The sequence below is a fragment of the Corapipo altera genome, unplaced genomic scaffold, assembly GCF_003945725.1.
Source record: "Corapipo altera isolate COAL_440 unplaced genomic scaffold, ASM394572v1 23, whole genome shotgun sequence".
Taxonomy (NCBI): domain Eukaryota; kingdom Metazoa; phylum Chordata; class Aves; order Passeriformes; family Pipridae; genus Corapipo; species Corapipo altera.
Window position 1 is genome coordinate 23930921 of NW_020884878.1, and position 17197 is coordinate 23948117.

Sequence of the window (17197 nt, forward strand, 5' to 3'; positions counted from 1 at the left end):
GTTCTTCAAATGCTGTGAGCTGTCTCATAAACCTCTCTTTACATTCTTTTTATATTTGCTCATATGCTTGTAGAGAGAACAATACAATTATCCCAAGGTCTGTTTCGATTTCTCACTTAATATTACACTTCATGCCTTTTGAGAAGTTAAGTTTATTGCAGAAGCATCTGGACCTCAACAGCAGTGACTTACCACTATCTTTTTGCTCTTTTTTTCTATAGCTGTGTATGAGTGTCACAATAGGTGTGGACTGAATTTGCAACATTGCTGTAAAATGCATTTTCCATCCATGGAAAATGTTGTCCCAAATGTCAGGTGAACTTTGTTTTGCTCTATGAGGTAAAGACTGCCATATGTGTAGACACAGTAACTTACCACACAGGAGATACATATTCAGAAAATAAATATTTTTCAAAATATCCCAACATGAGCCACTCCTGTACAGCTCTGATTTATATTTTATTTTCTCTAGACTCTTGATTTAGGCCAGCATTTATCATATCTACCACGAGCAGACTGGAAGTCAGGCAGTTAACTGAGAGTTGTCATCTAAACTCTCTCCCATAGGCAACTCCAGTGAAGAATAGTTTTTGTTACCATCTTTAGGTAGTGTTCAAGCCAAGTGAGATAAATTACCTTCCAAAGACATCTTACAGTTTCAAGATTATCTCTATTTCCATGAATCTTGCCAATTATTATGCAAATGCAAATTATTGTTCAAGAAAATTTATATGTGTTACCACAACTATAAACTTGCATGTTACTCTTATCTGCCTTTCAGACTTTGAAAACCCCAAACATGAAACTAGGTGTCTCCTTAAAGGTTTTCATGGCATTGCTTTGCTACAATAAGAGCTGTCAGTTTCCTTTAATAAGGTTTGGAAAAACCCCCAAACCCTTAACGGTTTCCCTAAGTAATTAACTTATTGTTACGTACTGTATGATAATGTATGCCTTCAATTAATTTGATAATCCCCAACCCTCTTGCTGGAAGAAACAATGATTCTGGTTACTGTCTATGATTTTGTATATCTCATCATATACCTCTTAGTTATCTCTTACTGCATCTGAAGAGACCTGGTCTGTGCAGCTGTTTTTCTTACAGTAGCTTCCATTCTGACTGTCTCTGCTTGGGACTGAATGGGACCAGACTCACATATAATGGTTAAAATGGGGATGAGCTAAGGATAGATTCAGTAACTTGACTGTGTTTCATTTTGTTGCAAGCTTTTATATATTTCTTCTTAATATCTGATTAATTTTCTGATCTCTGTTGAGCACTGAACTTACACTTTAGTGGTATTGTCAATTACTACTCTGAAATCAGATTTCTAATTGATGATGGATCTTTATGTCTAAAATTCAGATTGTTTTATTACAATTTTAAATTTAAGTGTATTGAATTTCTCCTACTATTTAGCACCAAGACAGCCAAAGCTGTAGGGTCCTCTGCAGTGCTTCACATTTGACCTTTGTCTTATCTTTCTTGAATAACTACACTAACAGTTGTCTTCACAGTTCATCCCTTGTTTAGAGTACTCATTTAAAGACTGAATAACCAGTTACCAATTTTTAACTGTCTTATTCTGTGTGGGTCACGATAGGTGACTTTCTTTCTGCTTTACTTCTGGACAACTTTTAGTTTATGCTTGCTTGAGTCACAAAATTTCCGACTTTTTTCAATATTTTAAGATCTATTTCAGGTGTTTTTGCTAGCAATGGTAATATGAAAGTCATCATCTATTCTTGAGATGCCTAGTCAAGTGTATTTTGGAGTAAATTTAGTAAGATTTGAGATATACTACCAGGGAAATTCCACTTGTAATGAAAATCTTTCAGTGAGTAATAAATATCTGAATTTATTTTGCAAAGAAAATTACAGATATAGTCTATAATTCTTTCTTGTACATACACTCAGCATTCTGAGTTCCCTTTTATCAGCCGCTTCCCCGTGTCTTTTTTTCTTTTTATTACTAAGGCAAGTCAGTTTATTACTTCAGTTAAAAAACCTCCAAACCACAACACAAAATCAACCACATAATAATTTTGAGATGTCAGAAGATGAATTAGTAACATTTAATACATTTAAAGTCTTTGTCATTAGTGAGTAAAAAAGTAAAAAATATGATTTCTTCATGCAGAGAAGGACCCAAAACAAAGAAAACCCTGGGCAGTTATACCCTTATGTAGCAAGGTACTCTGCCAGGAATACAGTAAACCAACTCGAACAATACCCTATTTTGCAAAATTATCAGTGGTGGAATGAGAGGGGCTGTCATGTTGCTTTTGGTGTTGAATTATGCTAAAATCAGTCTGACTCACTAACCCAAAAGTTAAACATCCTGACAGTGAGGTAAAGGTGTGGCAGACATGGTAAAGTACCTTTTTCTAAAAATGCTAAGCTGTTACAGCTGACCTGGAGACATATGACTGACAGTCAATCCCTTTATACTATAAAAGCCCCGTCCCACTTTTTAGTGGCAGGGTCTTCCAGCATGTTCCTTCTTGCAGTGTGTGTGGAGATTCCTCCCTTGGTGGGAATGCCTCTCAAAGTTACTCCTCGAGGTTGAGCAAAAGAGTTTTGCCCACGGTCATTGGTATGGGTAACATCAATCTCTACCTAATAATTGTGTCTTTCTTTTGCTAGCTTTAATATAATTGCTTTGATATTGTACAGTACACTATTCTAGTAGTTTTAGCTTCTATACTATGTAGTAAATAATTCTGATTAAGATCTTTTTGTCTAATCATTTCCCATAATAAAGAATTCATTTTTATATAAATATATCTGATTTGCCATCCTTAATCCTGCGGGACAAAGTTATACAAAGGTTCAATCACACCTCTGTAATTTCTTAGACTTAATTAATTGACAACATCTGGGGGTAAGATTGGATTCAGATGCACCCAGGCTCCCCTCTGAGAAGGAGTTTAGAAAGAAAGGAGGTCCTTTTTGCACTTCGTGATTAAGCGAGAGGGCTTCTTTAATAAACTTTGAAACTCCCACTCCATGCGCAACTGATTTATGCACCCACCTCTCCCTCATGTGCCTTGCACATGCCTCTTGGTCCAATGTTCATTTTTGATCTGAGGTCTTCTTCCACCTTATTGGGTTCTTTCCCTGTTTTCATGCAGGTAGGCTGTTCATCGTTCTTATCTTGAGGAGTTGCAGCTTATGCGAATGGCTGTAGTCTGCTGATATTCTGGTTTGTGCTTTTGATGCACCTGCTCTCTGGCAGAGTACAGGAGACTAAAAAGCCCTAGACTTAGGATAAACCTTACTTAGCAACAACCAAAACATCAGTGTGTTATTAACATTGTTGATATCGATAAAAGTCAAAACACAACATTATACCAGTTACTAGAAAAATTACTAAGAAAATTTACTCCATTCCAACCAAAAACATCTCTAAACATAAGTTCAGAGCTTTTGGCCTAAGGCTTTGTCTAATCTAGCTACTCATGCTGAGCCAGTAAAGTGAGGTAAACTGTGTATTAATCACACAGTATTATAACTATATGTAACTCATTCCACTTAAAACTTAGCTATTTATGCTAAACAACTAATATCTCTCTACATCTATTCAAACTTTTCCTGGGAGATCCCTGTTGTTATTTCTTTCAGGTTCTTCTTAGACCTTTTTTCAGACTCTTTCTCACTTTGTAATACTGCTGTAAAATATCCCCTATTTACATTCCAAACAGTTTTCTAAGAAGAAATCTATTTTGCCAAGATCTGATTTAACCATTTATCTCCTTAGTTGTATGTTACACTTCCATATTAGGCTGTTATCCTTAGATGGACAGATATGCATTAAAAGCCTGAAAGCCAAATGAATGCAAGAAACACTTTTGATGTCTAACAAATCACCCAGAAACTAAACTGTTAGAGATAACTCAAATCATCATGCCTACCGACAGTAATATTTTTTCCAGCTCAACAGGGATTTTGCAGCAGTTTGTAATAATCAGTTTTTAGATTTGACATTTCATCTGCTTGTACCTATTGTATTTACTAGAAAGGTGATGAAGGCTTCCTAAAAGCTTAATTGTAACTTTTTTTTTTTAAAGGGCACTAAATAATTTAAATGTTTATCTTTTTTTCTTTTCTCTCTCTACAACAAAAAGGAAATTATTTCCTTTGCTAGTTAACTTTATTATCTTAGCAGATGACACAGTTATATTCATGAATGAGAGGGCATTCTAAACCCTTGGGACAATCCACAGTATCAGAAAAAGCAGCTTTACTTGGATCCTTAGGTGCTACTTTAATGAAAAGATAGCCAGGGATCAAATCCCAATGATGGAAATATTTGTATCTGACATCTAGTGTGTGGAAGTGGGGAGCTTTTCTGAGCTCTCTACAAATTAAAGCTCACACAGCCACAGCTCTCCACTGGGCATTTTTTACAAATGTAATTGAAGATACCCAAGATGATTGCTTAATCAGCCCCTTCTCTAGCACATTAAAATTCACCATGACTTGCACAGCTACCTGACTCACTGGGGGAAATCTGATGTAGGCCTGTGTCACAGAAATACTGCTTAGTTTTAGCACAATCCAGGGTCTCACTTGATCACATCTGTCAAAATACTCCTCATCCTTGGAGAGCATGTTAGCATAGAATAAGATACTATTTTTTTTTCTTTGCCTCTAGGGTTGTTTCTGTTATGTCATGTGAGTGTGTGATTCACAGCTTTTAACCACTGTTCTCCTTAGAGGCTCTGAGACAACATGGAGGCAAGTTTCCAGCATAGCTAATCTAACTTTTCCACCAGCTTCTTTTCCTACTAAGTGCCTTTCATTGATCTTACCTACTCACAGAATCACAGAATCTTCTGGGTTGGAAGGACCCCACAAGGATCATCAAGTCCAATTCTTAAGTGAATGACCTATATTGGGATCAAACCCATGACCTTGGCAACATCAGCACCATACTCTGGCCAACTGAGCCAATCTCAGGGTCCACAGTGTTTGGTCCTCACTGAAACAGGATTCTGATAAACATATATTATTCCTAGGGTATTTATGCTATCATACATCCCTTTACCCTTAGAAGTGTGATTGCACAATGATCTATGCTATCATAGTGCTTGAAGCAACCATAGAAAATAACTCATGCAGGGATCATAGTCTTCTAGAATTTCCTTCAAGATATATATTTAGCAGAAAATCCGAGCAGAATAAGCCTCTTAGTGTACAATACTAGTACTTTAGGGATGCCCCCAAATTACTGTATTCCTAGAGGTAGTGGTTACTAAAACAAAACTTAATTTCTTATGCAGAAGAACCACATACTGTGATAGTTGGATCTTTAATATTTTCAAAGTAGTCTGTTTCACATCCTGCACTATAAATTCTCATTCTCTTTTTCAGTACTTTGATACTATGAAAGACTAGTTTTAAGTCTCACAGTTTCTCAGCTGTCAGTGTCAGCTTATGACAAACCTCTCAGTAGCTCTTCATATCTGTCATTCATGTCATTATTAGTGGTGACCGCACTGTACTATTCGCTCCTTATTTGTTTGTGATATATTGCTTGGTAACTCCTCTTCTAGAGTCCCTTCCTTAGCTTTGTTTACAACTATCATCTGGTATGGGGCATGGCAGGAAGCAGCTTATCTTGCCTATGTAACTCCGGTAGCTTATTTTAACCACAGACAAGTGGAATATTATTTATTTATATGAGCTACTTTACTAAACTCACCTTTTTGAAGTATTTCGTTTGTAGTAAAGTAATAATCTTGAGGTTGCAAACTAAACTTTAAGGCTAATACCTTTAAGGTAACTTTGATTTCAGCTTTTACATCTATACCTAAGATTACTGTGTCCCATAGGCTTACAGTATGTCATCCTGCTTTCCCACCTGCTCATAGGATTTCCCTGTTAAACCACTTCCAGAAGAACATGTCTTGCAGAATTCACTTATAACCTGTAACTAGTCAGAGGTCTGCTCTTGCATAATGTGGGTTAATAATTTACGAAAAACATCCTTCATAAACAAAAGTGTGCATGTTGCCATTTCTAATACTAACTCATACACCAAACTGTATAGGATAGTGGGTCCAGTTTCATTTGCATTTCTTCAGATAGAGTGGAAAGTATTTTTACTCTCTTGAAACTTCCCTGTGGGGTGACAAAAGAGAGTCCTGTCTTTGTACATATCCTCCCCCCACCCCCTCTCCTTTGTGTTTTTCTCTGATGGATAATGTGATTTGTCCTAAGAAAAGAATATCAGATTGCAATTACAGGAGGAGCTATCTAAATGCTCCCATAATTCATGCATTCCAGAGATGGAGGAGCTGTGATGATTGACTTTGGTACAAATCAGGCTTCAAATGGGTTTAAAACGCTGCTGGAGAGTGGGCCAACTGGGTCAACTTGTCTCTCCAGGTTTCAGGCAGCTTCTGGGTGTCTAATTCCACTCCCCCACCCCCTGCTCCTGGCAGGGGCTCCTGCAAGGTATGTCCAGCCTGATGGACACGTTCACTTTTGGAAGGGTAAGTAAAGGTGCTGAGATCTGATCACATATGGAGATAAAATCCTAATGTAGCCACATAGGTGTCATATTTCTTGCACCTGGCTCAGAGTCTTTTCTCTCAATGATTCTGCTACACTTTGTCACTGTAATTCCTATTTATTATAGTCAAATAATGGACTGGAGTTGTCACCTTTAATTACAACACAAACTGGAAACCTGGCCTTCCCTTCTCTCCTGTAGGACATCCTTTCCAGAGAGAAACATGACACCAAAGTAAAACTATGACTTAAAGATATATTCACATATTATCAGTATTTGCTAGCATTTACAGTGTAGTTAAAACTAACGGCACTGATTCTTAGAGTACATTTTGAGGCATTGACCATTTTGGACAGTTTTACATGTAATCATAGGAAACTAGCCACTATAATGCAGGAAAATTTTAGTATTGAACAGACTTTTGTTTTCTTAAAGCCATATTGTTTTACATGTGTGTCTCTTTGTCTATTCTGTTCTACATTACCTGATGTTCAAAGATTTCTACAACAATAAAAATGACCTTTATGGTGTGCAATAAGTGTCAGGTCCATGGAGAACCCTAAATAATTCTCTGGCTATGAGTTTCTGAAATGCTGTGGTTTTTCATCTCAGTAACTGATGTATTTGTCACTTGGAGACTTTACTCATACAGACTTTCTAAGAACAAATGAGATATTTCTAATAGCACATGAAACAATTAATCAATCATTAAAATATATTGTTATTACATTTTCAAATATATTTTTATTTATTTAAAAAAATATAAAATAAATTATACAAAAAATTACACTGTTTTTATTCTGACTTAACTGCAAATGAAAGCCTTTCACAACTCTCCTAATAAAAATACTGCAGCAGATTTGAAGACCTACAGAGAAATCTATTATCTTCATTATATTCTTTGAAGTTCTTAAAAAAAAAAGTAAATTCTAATCAGGTGTACTATTCAGATTAAAATACATATTGAGTAACTATCAAACTGGTGATTTTCCTAGTAGTCTGAAGGCTAAAGCTATGCTACTGTGTAGTGCAAATTACTCCAAAGTCTGATTCAGAGGCTACCCTTGTTGCCTATATTGAATTCTACACAGTAGACCAATAAAAGCAATCTGATTGATCTATCCCATTATAGTTTTGATGGTTTCTGAAGCACTAGCTATAAAATAAGCTAACAGGAAAATCAAAGCTTTAGTGACCTGTGAGTACTCTTCATCAAGTAGGTTGATCTAAATCATGTTATTTTAAATTTATATAGTACATTTGCAACACATTTTATGTAACAAACACTGGCTATTTGTGAATTGCCTTCCTTCCCTGTTGAACATGGAGCCTATAAAGGAAAAGTCTCCAAGTAGCTGGGAGCAATCCTTTAACAATTTGGTTAAGCAGTGAGTGTTTGGGTACTAAAATCTTCAGAGAGGCTACCTACCTGCAAACTCTGGTTGGACAATATTGCAAGTTTTCCACAATCACGTGACTCCCCTAGCCTCTTATTTGGTAATTGCTCAGTTAAAGAATTTTCTTTTTGAATACCTTTCTACCTTTTTCTTTCTTCTTGCCTTTTTTTTTTTCCTGGTGACCTCCATCTGAAAGAATTTGGGAATTGAACCAGTAGAATAGAGCCATCTTTTTCAAAAGGTAGTCAGTATCCCCATTTTCTCAAAAGTGTAAAAGAGACAAGATATTAATTTTTTTTCTATATTTTCAACAGCTGAAAACACTTGAAAGGCACTGACAATGATTACATTAGAGAAAGTTAATCTTCACTTTAGTCCTAGTGAGTGTAATGGAAGAAAAAATCAGTCTGAAAAAGGAACATCACACAGAAGAAAGGATTTATTTCAAACTCAGTAAAATAAGGGAATATGGAAATCATGTGTAACTGGCTATTGAATGTGGAATTGCCTGAGGAAAGTGTTACTCTTCAGCCTGACTTAACAGGCAATTTTTATTATAAAGAATATTAAAAGCAAATGTTGTGATAAAAATTTTTAAATTCTGTTTAATGAAATCCTTCCCTTATCCCCACTTTGAAAGAAGCTTGCCATTTCAGCAACATTTAAATAACTAAACCTGAGTTAAAAAAAGAGTAATGGCTAACTTAGGCCACACCAAAGTGTTCATCTTATTCCAGTTCTCCAGCTCTAGCAACAGTCACTATGGAGCTTGTGAATACAGGACAAGAATAGACTGAAACTTCCCCTCCAGCTTTTAGCAACCAGGACTTTTTATACGCAATATAATATTTGCATAGGTCTTGATAGACCTATTTTAATAGGTGCTTCTTTGGTGTATGTTTTATGAAAAATTCTTCCATGAATTTGTTTACATCCTTTGTGAAAACTTGTACTTCTAACCTAAACAACTTCAATAACGATATCTGGTTTAAAAGTGAAAAAAAGAAAACCACAAAGATAACACCAAACTAACACAACACCACCCCCTCAACAACCCCCGGCTGAATTTCTACAAGAAGACCAATTTTATCATTGCTATGATGTTAAATTAGCTACTAATTTACTTTTAAAACCTCATCAAATTCAATTTTATGTATGAAAAATAAATGCTGTAATTTGGAAAGGATTGCTGTTTTTTTCAATGAGATCTGTGTGAGATTGAATCTATTGAATCTGTGCTTTAACTATAAAACTGATGGTTAACTGCATGGGATATGTCCATAATTCTACTTGATTGATAAAAGTCATAAATTTATAATGTCTCTACTTGAGCTAAATAATGTAAAATTCAATATATTAATGAGAAATATGGAATTAAAATGATTCAATCAATGTATCTTCCTGACACCTCACTTTCCCTGTGCACATATGAGACAGAGATAAAATGCAGCTCTGCTGGACTCATTAGATAATATTGCTTTTCTCCTCTTCTTGAAAAAGCAGGTTGTACTAATTGGTGTTTCTTTATACACTTCTCAAGCTGGCTATAGAAGAAATCCTCTGACAGACTAGGATTTCTCAGCTGTGATCAATCTACCTGGTCATGCTCACTTCTGGAGTACTGTTCCACACCGACCCTTCATTTAAGAGGTGATGAATGGAGGCAGCAGCGATGCAGCTGAGGTTTACTTATTTTACCTGAAGAAGAGTAGGTCAAGTGCAAAGACTGCTTGCAACAGTAGCTTTGGGAGGAGTAAGTTTTCCCTGTTCAGCTCAACTAGGTTAGTAACTTTAAAGCCTTATGATTATTCTGATGTCAAATTAACAATTTCTTTTCTGCAAATCAAAGCATTTAAAGAGAAAACGAATAACAACAGCTGATTCAGAATGTGTATGTAAAAAAGAATGCAATTGCTTGATGGAGATCTGAAAACTTTATTGTGATGTGTTGTTTACTGTCTGAATTTCATAAAATCATAGAATCATAGCATCATTAAGATTGGAAAAGATCTCTAATATCATTGAGTCCAATCTTTGACTGAACACCATCATGTCAACTAAACCACTAAATGTCATGTCCAATTGTTTCTTGAACACTTCTAGGAATGGTGACTCCACCACCTCCCTGGAAAGTCTGCTCCAATGCTAATTTCTGAAGTAAAGAAATGTTTTTCTGTTGGAAGAATTACATGGCTTTTCTAGTGTCAGATTTTGGTTCCATAAAACTGAAGTTTGAGAACTATGAAAAACCACTTTCTCTATTTTCCTTCTGGTCTTCTCCTTTACTCCACAATCAAGTAAATGAAGCCTGAAATGTGCTGTGTTTTAAAAGTGCATTCTGGTGATAAGTAGTCTGAACATGGCTCATCAAAAAGACTGTGGATGTGAGACAATGAAGGAGCTAATGAAACTGCAGACTATTATTTATTTGAAGGAATTGTATGACAGATGCAGAACTCATTTAACTCTACAATCCAGAATTCTTGTTTTAGGGAGAGATACTTATTTTCCTGATGAAGGAGGTGAGAATGAGCTACTTAGCAACACTGAATTGGGGGGGTTATTTTTAAAATCCTTCATTCCCTACAAGAAATATTAACTGCCTGACTCCCTTGGTAATCAAATGGTCTTCCTCTTAGTTTTAGTTGAAAGAAGGCATTTAAACATCTATTGCATTTTAACTCTGCTAACATGCACAAGTGTAGTTTTTTGCAAGTCAGGATTTCACCTTCTAAAGAGGAGCCTAAAGTTTTACATAAAAAGAATATACTATGGGCAGATAAACAGGCTAGAACTACATAGAACAAAACAAAAGAAACTACTCAAAGTCAAGCCAGTAAACATACGGCATTAAGAATAATTATTGTGTTTGCAAAAGCCACATGTGCAAAATATGCTTCTATCTTACAAATTTTACCTTGATTACAGTGAACATTAAAATTACTAAGTTTATATGTGTTAATACTGATGCCTTAAGATCACACTAGGGAGCAAAAATAATCATGAGGCAAATTTAGTATAGATAATATACAGAGCAGTTTCTTTAATCGAAGGCCTTCAACCACGAGGAGTACAGAGATGTGCGCTCACGTGTCCAGGGGTTCCACAATTTATGGTACTGTCCATCCAATCTCAGATCTATCTGCCCCCCAGATCCTCTCCAGTTCTGCCCCCTGGCACACCTCTCTGGAAATTGATTCAGGAGTCCTCTAAGACCCCTTCTTCCTCATCTTCCTCATCTTCCTCATCTTCCTCATCTTTCTCATCTTCCTCATCTTCCTCTTCTTCACAGTATGTACAGTCTTTGGAGTTCCTTCAAGGTTCTGGGTTTTGAAGGTTGCTTTGACTATGTGGTATATTGTCATAGAGGCCCGGGGGGCAATGTTCTTAAACATAATGAAGGCCTGCCTTGAGAGGAATCTAAACAAGCTAAGGAATTTAGGAAGTTCGATATGAAATGGGGTAATAGGGTTGGGTAAACACAAACTACTGTTCTAAAGTGTGACAGACTACAGCTACTTCTAAAATCTACAAAAAGCTAAAAATCAAAAAAATCTGGAGGCATCAATACCAAAGTCCTTAATTTCCATAATATTTTAAAAATTATGTACTTTCTTAGGAAATTAAATGAGTGGGTAGTAAATTAAATAGGGTAACATAAGTTGTTTTCTAAATATAACCATCCTGAAAATAATGGACACTGGAAATTAAATAATGTTTTCAATCGATGTGCTATTGACCATTTTTCATGAAAAGCAGCAAAAACAAGGCACTAAGATAAGTAGACTACAGAATAGAGAAAAGCATTTACCTGGGGTATCTATAATTTTAGTGTGCATAGGTTTCCTATGCTAGAATCTAATATTCAGAGTGCAATGAAAAGGTCCATTTTGAATCTTATAATAAACATGTAATTTTAAATTTTAAGCACAAAATAGTTTCTGAAACAGGCAGGTTTTTCTCCTGTCTCCCTCTCCACAGACTTTTAATGAGAAAGGAATGACATGTCTGGAAATAAGAAACGGTTTCTTCTTTTTTTTTTTTTTTTCTTGTCACTGATGAGAACTACCTCAACTTTGGTTTTATTGATTTATAACTTCTGATGCTAAGAGCTGAAGTGGTTAAAGTGTGCTACTTGATCTCATGTATTTATATTTTTCTGTGTAAGTCCCCAAAGGCAGACTGATGACATGCATGTGTATATCCAAACCTCTGTAATATCCAAATCTCTCCTTCTAGTCTGGTTGAAAATTTATAAATACATAAATTTTGAGAGTGAAAGTAAAGATTATACAGGGATGTATGTTCTCTGCTGGATCATTCCACACTGCTGGAGTTTGTCTGTTCAATTAATTTAATTCACCTTTTTAAAACAACTCCAGTAGAAACAGGTACATTATTGAAAGTTACATTTCGGAGGAGGCTGCTAGTTGAAATTTATTTGTGGAAACTTGTTTTAAACTACATGAGTTTCACTTTTTTTTTCTTTTTCATTAGGTTTTCTCTACAAATAGTCTGTGAACTCATATTTGAGATACCAGATATTTAGAAATATTAATATTGCAAAGGCATGCAACACTCCTGCTGTGGCACAAAGGCACACAGAGAAAAAACAATGAACAGTGTAGCTAAAACCTTTAGGGTTCATTTAAGTTTAATAAGCTCAGAATTTGTAGATGTTATAAAAGAAGCAGCAGACAGAGGTGTTTTATTGGCTAATTTTTCATGTCTATAGGTATTTTAGGTTTCTAAGCTTTAATGCATTGAATTAGGCCACTCACATGAGTCTTACTAAAGCCAGTGGGACTACTCATGGTAAGAAAGGGATGTTTATGTCAGTGGATATGGGTCAACATGTAGGTCTATATCTATATTTATGTTGTAGGAATCAGAAATTTATGTTTCTAGTGCCATATTGGTAGTCAAAGTGGATAGTCCTTGAGATACCATTCATCAGTTCTACAAGATTTTCCATCTTCAGAAGAGAATTAGTGATCAAAAAGACTAAAATTTTATGTATTTAAAGTCTAGAATGTAACATATTCATCCAAGAATACTGATGCTGTTACATAAAGGGGTTGTTCATATTGTATAGAAATATTCCAACCTTCAGCAATAGCTTTTGGATTTGGACCCTTTTTTTTTTCCTGGAAATTGACACAAGGTAAAAATCTTGTTCATGCCTATTTTTTCTGCAGTGTATGTCAGGTTTTCATAGGTTTTCCTAAGGCAATTTTTCTCTCTTCTACTCTTTCACTTTCTGAACATGCTAAGGTTAGCAATTTTAGAACTGCTAATAGAATTGGCCTGAACTTGAGAATTCTATTTCTCAGAAACACTGATATGTCGAGATCTGGACTCATTTTAAATCAAAACCAACTGAAAAAAAAATCCTACAAGCAACACAGCCTAAGAAATGTTCAGCTATCATATAAACAAGTATTTTTGCACTGAAATGATGTTTCCTGGGGCTAGGATTGCCTGAGACTGCTATACTTTTTTTTTTTTTTTTTTCCCCTAAAGAAGACAGAGGACTTTCTAACTCCCAGGTTACTCTAATGAAGCTGCTGGGAGTTCTGGTTCAAGATACAGAACACGGAGTTGAGGCTTCTGCCTTTGTGGCAGGGAGCTTGAAGCATCTGAAACCTATTACGTAGTGAGGCTCATTTGATGTTGCTGGAACCAAATATCTAGCATGGGAGAGAGTTCAATTTTAACCAACCTGCATTCTAACAAAAAAAAAATTGCAATCTTTAATTTAAAAATTTTCACTGTTAGGATATAGCCTTGAAAATACCCAAGTTCTCTTATAACGAATATCATGGGAGTAATATACTTTTAAAAAAAATTAATATTTTCTTTAGGAAATAATCAGAAATCAAACACCTTTTACGTAAAAGATTGTTTACAGGTATTTACTGAAAATACCACCATTTCTTTCTGTTAGTTAATTAGAGTACCACAGGTTTCTAAGAAACATCATATCTGGGCACACAAAGAAATGATAATATCAGTGGTATAAAAATTGTCAGTAACAGCTCAAAGTGAAATACATAGAATTTCAGTCCTTTTGCTTTGCTGAAGTTGAAATGCAGTAAAAAGGAATCTGAGTAGAGCTAATTACCCTGAAGATGTATTGTCAGGAACTCTTGAAGGAGATTATTCTGGTACATGAAAATCAGGAAGGAATGATTAATTTCCTTAGCATTAGGGATGGAATGAGTAATGAGAATATTAATAAAGGATCAATCAGTAAATAAATAAGCTTTTTAATGCTTAATTTTAACATTTATTATGTGGATTAAAATATGCCTAGCTGAAATAATCTCCTTTCCTAAGTGGATGTGAATAATGACAGATGCCATTTCTATAGAATAGAAATTACTCAGATCACTGTTGCTCTGATGTCATCATATTGAAACATCAAAACCATTAATTAGGAAGAACTATGATTCCATATGGACTGTATAACAGACAAATTGCCAAATATTTCTTCCATTAAAGCAATTCTTGTTATAATCAATATCAGGCAAATAAAAAGACTTTCCCCCACCCCTTAAAATGTGTGATCCTTTCAAGAACAGTATGAACCAATACACAGTCTCTTCATCTTCTCAGGTTCAATATCCACCAATCCTTGACAAGCTCCTGGAGTTTTACAAATCACTTTTTGAACTTATGTATGTTTTTGCTTTCCATGATACCCTGTATCTCTAAGTTTCATAGATCAAACATAATTTTTTTGTTTAATTTTATATGTGTTGCCTGAGTGTTTAACAGTAAACCCCTTAGTTGTCATTTCACGACAAAAAAGAGACCATTCTATCTTCCACATAGGCTTACTCTTTTTGTTGGGGAGCAGAAAACCTAACAAGATTGGTGATGATAAAACTGGAGTAGTAGAGTGAGACTACTAGCTAAGTCTAGCTAAGTACTCAGGATGGTGAGTTCTGGAGACTTTGGTAACTACTCAGGCATCTCGAGAGCTTTGTATCTGATCCCTTGAAACTGTGGTATACCAAAAGAAAAGGCTATGTTGGGTCATGTGAAGCATCATATTTTCCAAGGCATTTTTAAGCAAAGCCTTAACACAACACTTATATTCTCAGATATAAAATAACCCCCCAAAAGAGCCAAAATTGGTCAAATGTAAACATTTTTAATAATGATAAGAGTGCTGAACTAAAATCCGTGTGCTCTCCGTTTTTTAACAAGTTTAAAAGCATGAAAATGCTCATTGACAACTCTCTTAAATTTATATTTAGCTTGCTTTATCAACAAAACACTTCCAAATAACAAAGAAGTAAAAATGAAAAAAAAATCTTTATGCTTGATAATAAATAATCAGTGATAGAGCACATTAGTTGGACAAGTTATTTATGCGCACATGTAATCATAATGCAGATATGTGCAAAAATAATCAAAATTCTGACATTTGTGGGCAGTTCATCTACCCCTCCAAACATCTGTAGTCTTGATGCTGGAAAACTGCAAAGAGCTTGTGCTATTTCCCCAGAAAAGATGCAGGGAAATGATGAACTTTGACACATTCGGTATAATTGTACCGTAGATTGCTAGGGAACATATATCTTCTGCTATTTTCCCCTCGCCTTTGCAGATGCTTCTAAGGAAATAATTCTCCATTAAAGAAGAACTTTGCAGCAGAAAATATATTTTTCTTTTAATTTTTGCCCTTTACTCCAAAATGGAATGCATGGTGTCCCCTTTCTGTATAGCTGGTTTCCTCTACAAGGGAGTTTTATACGATATTCCAGAGAGAAATCATAATTCACCTTTTTCTGCTTGGGAAAATAAAGATATAAAGATATGTTTGAGGATCATGAAAGGACTTCCATTCATTTATGGAGGTAAATTACTGTATCCAGATGTACTGTTAGAGTACTAACAGTGAAATATTATTCTTGCTATAATTCATCATCTAAGAATGTTATCATGATAACAGCTTCTGATGAACTCCTAGCTATATTATTCACTTGCAAAAGAAAGCCTAAATAAAGGCAAAAAGCAAGAATTTTTGGTGGTTATATTTGCTGTTTCTCTTAGAGACCATTTTAAGAAAATTCTACAGCAAACACTAAACGTACTATGCAGTTTAGAATGGGTTATTTTTTGGAAACTGGTGTCTTAGATAATAAAATATTTTGGGTTTTGTAAGGGGTTCTTTTCCCCCTAATATTTTGCTCATATTTCTAATTTTCCTGTAAATTTTACAAGAGTAAAGTGATAAATAACATAAATGCAGCTTGATTGCGGTATTAATACTCAAGGGTAGGAGAAAAATTATCGTAATTGAATGGTTGAAAAGTAGAGAAAGTGGGTTCATTAAATGATAAAAAATGTAAACCTATGGTTACTTTAATATTCAATATTAAAAACAGTAAGGAAAGGACCAATAGAAATATAATTGTTGCTCAATGATTTGTTCTGTGAAAAAGGCTATTTTAAGTGATTTCATGTTAGAACATACTCCAAATTTGTTGACTTGGATATCACAAACACTTAATATTAAATAGAGGGAGAAGAGTTATTTATGAAAAGGCTAGTCTTTTCCCCAAACATAAAGCACTAATATATTCCTAATTATAATTTGCCTGGGAAAAAACCCATAGAAAATTCTAAGTAATTTTGATAAGCTATGCATTGCAAGGAATCATGCCTCAGACACAAAGAAGAGAACTGTGCAGAAAAACACCTCTGCAAGAATCACCATAAAGTAAACAGACAGTTTATCCTACTTCATCGTTTCTGTAAGCAAGACTTTAGTTCAGGTATTACCTTGAATTTTTCTATGGAAAAGTACCTCTAAATGGGGCCATAACTGTAAATGTGTATAAATTAAGTTTTAGATCAGTTTAAAATGCTGGGTTTAGTCATGGGTTCAGAAATTTTTGCATCCCTGTTTGTAAACTCAATTTACGGATTTCAAGTGATGATCTCTCAGGGAATAATTTCCCTTCTCTTAATTTTCACTTCCAGGTACAAAGTTTCCCAATTATACTGTCTCTTATTTTCGCATTTTCCTTTTTGTGCTTTGGGAAACCTGTAAACAATTTTAAATTTTTCCTAAAAACAAAATAACAAGCGAAAAATTTTTGTCTGCAGTCTCTTAAGGCAACAGTTTGCCTTAAGAGACCATGGAGAAAAAAATCTCCAGGCCAATTTAGCGTATGAGATAAGATAAAGGGAGTAGGTCTTTTAATTTCAGGCCTGAGGCCCGGGGAATACACATGACGCGCGCATGCTCAGACAGTGGTTCTA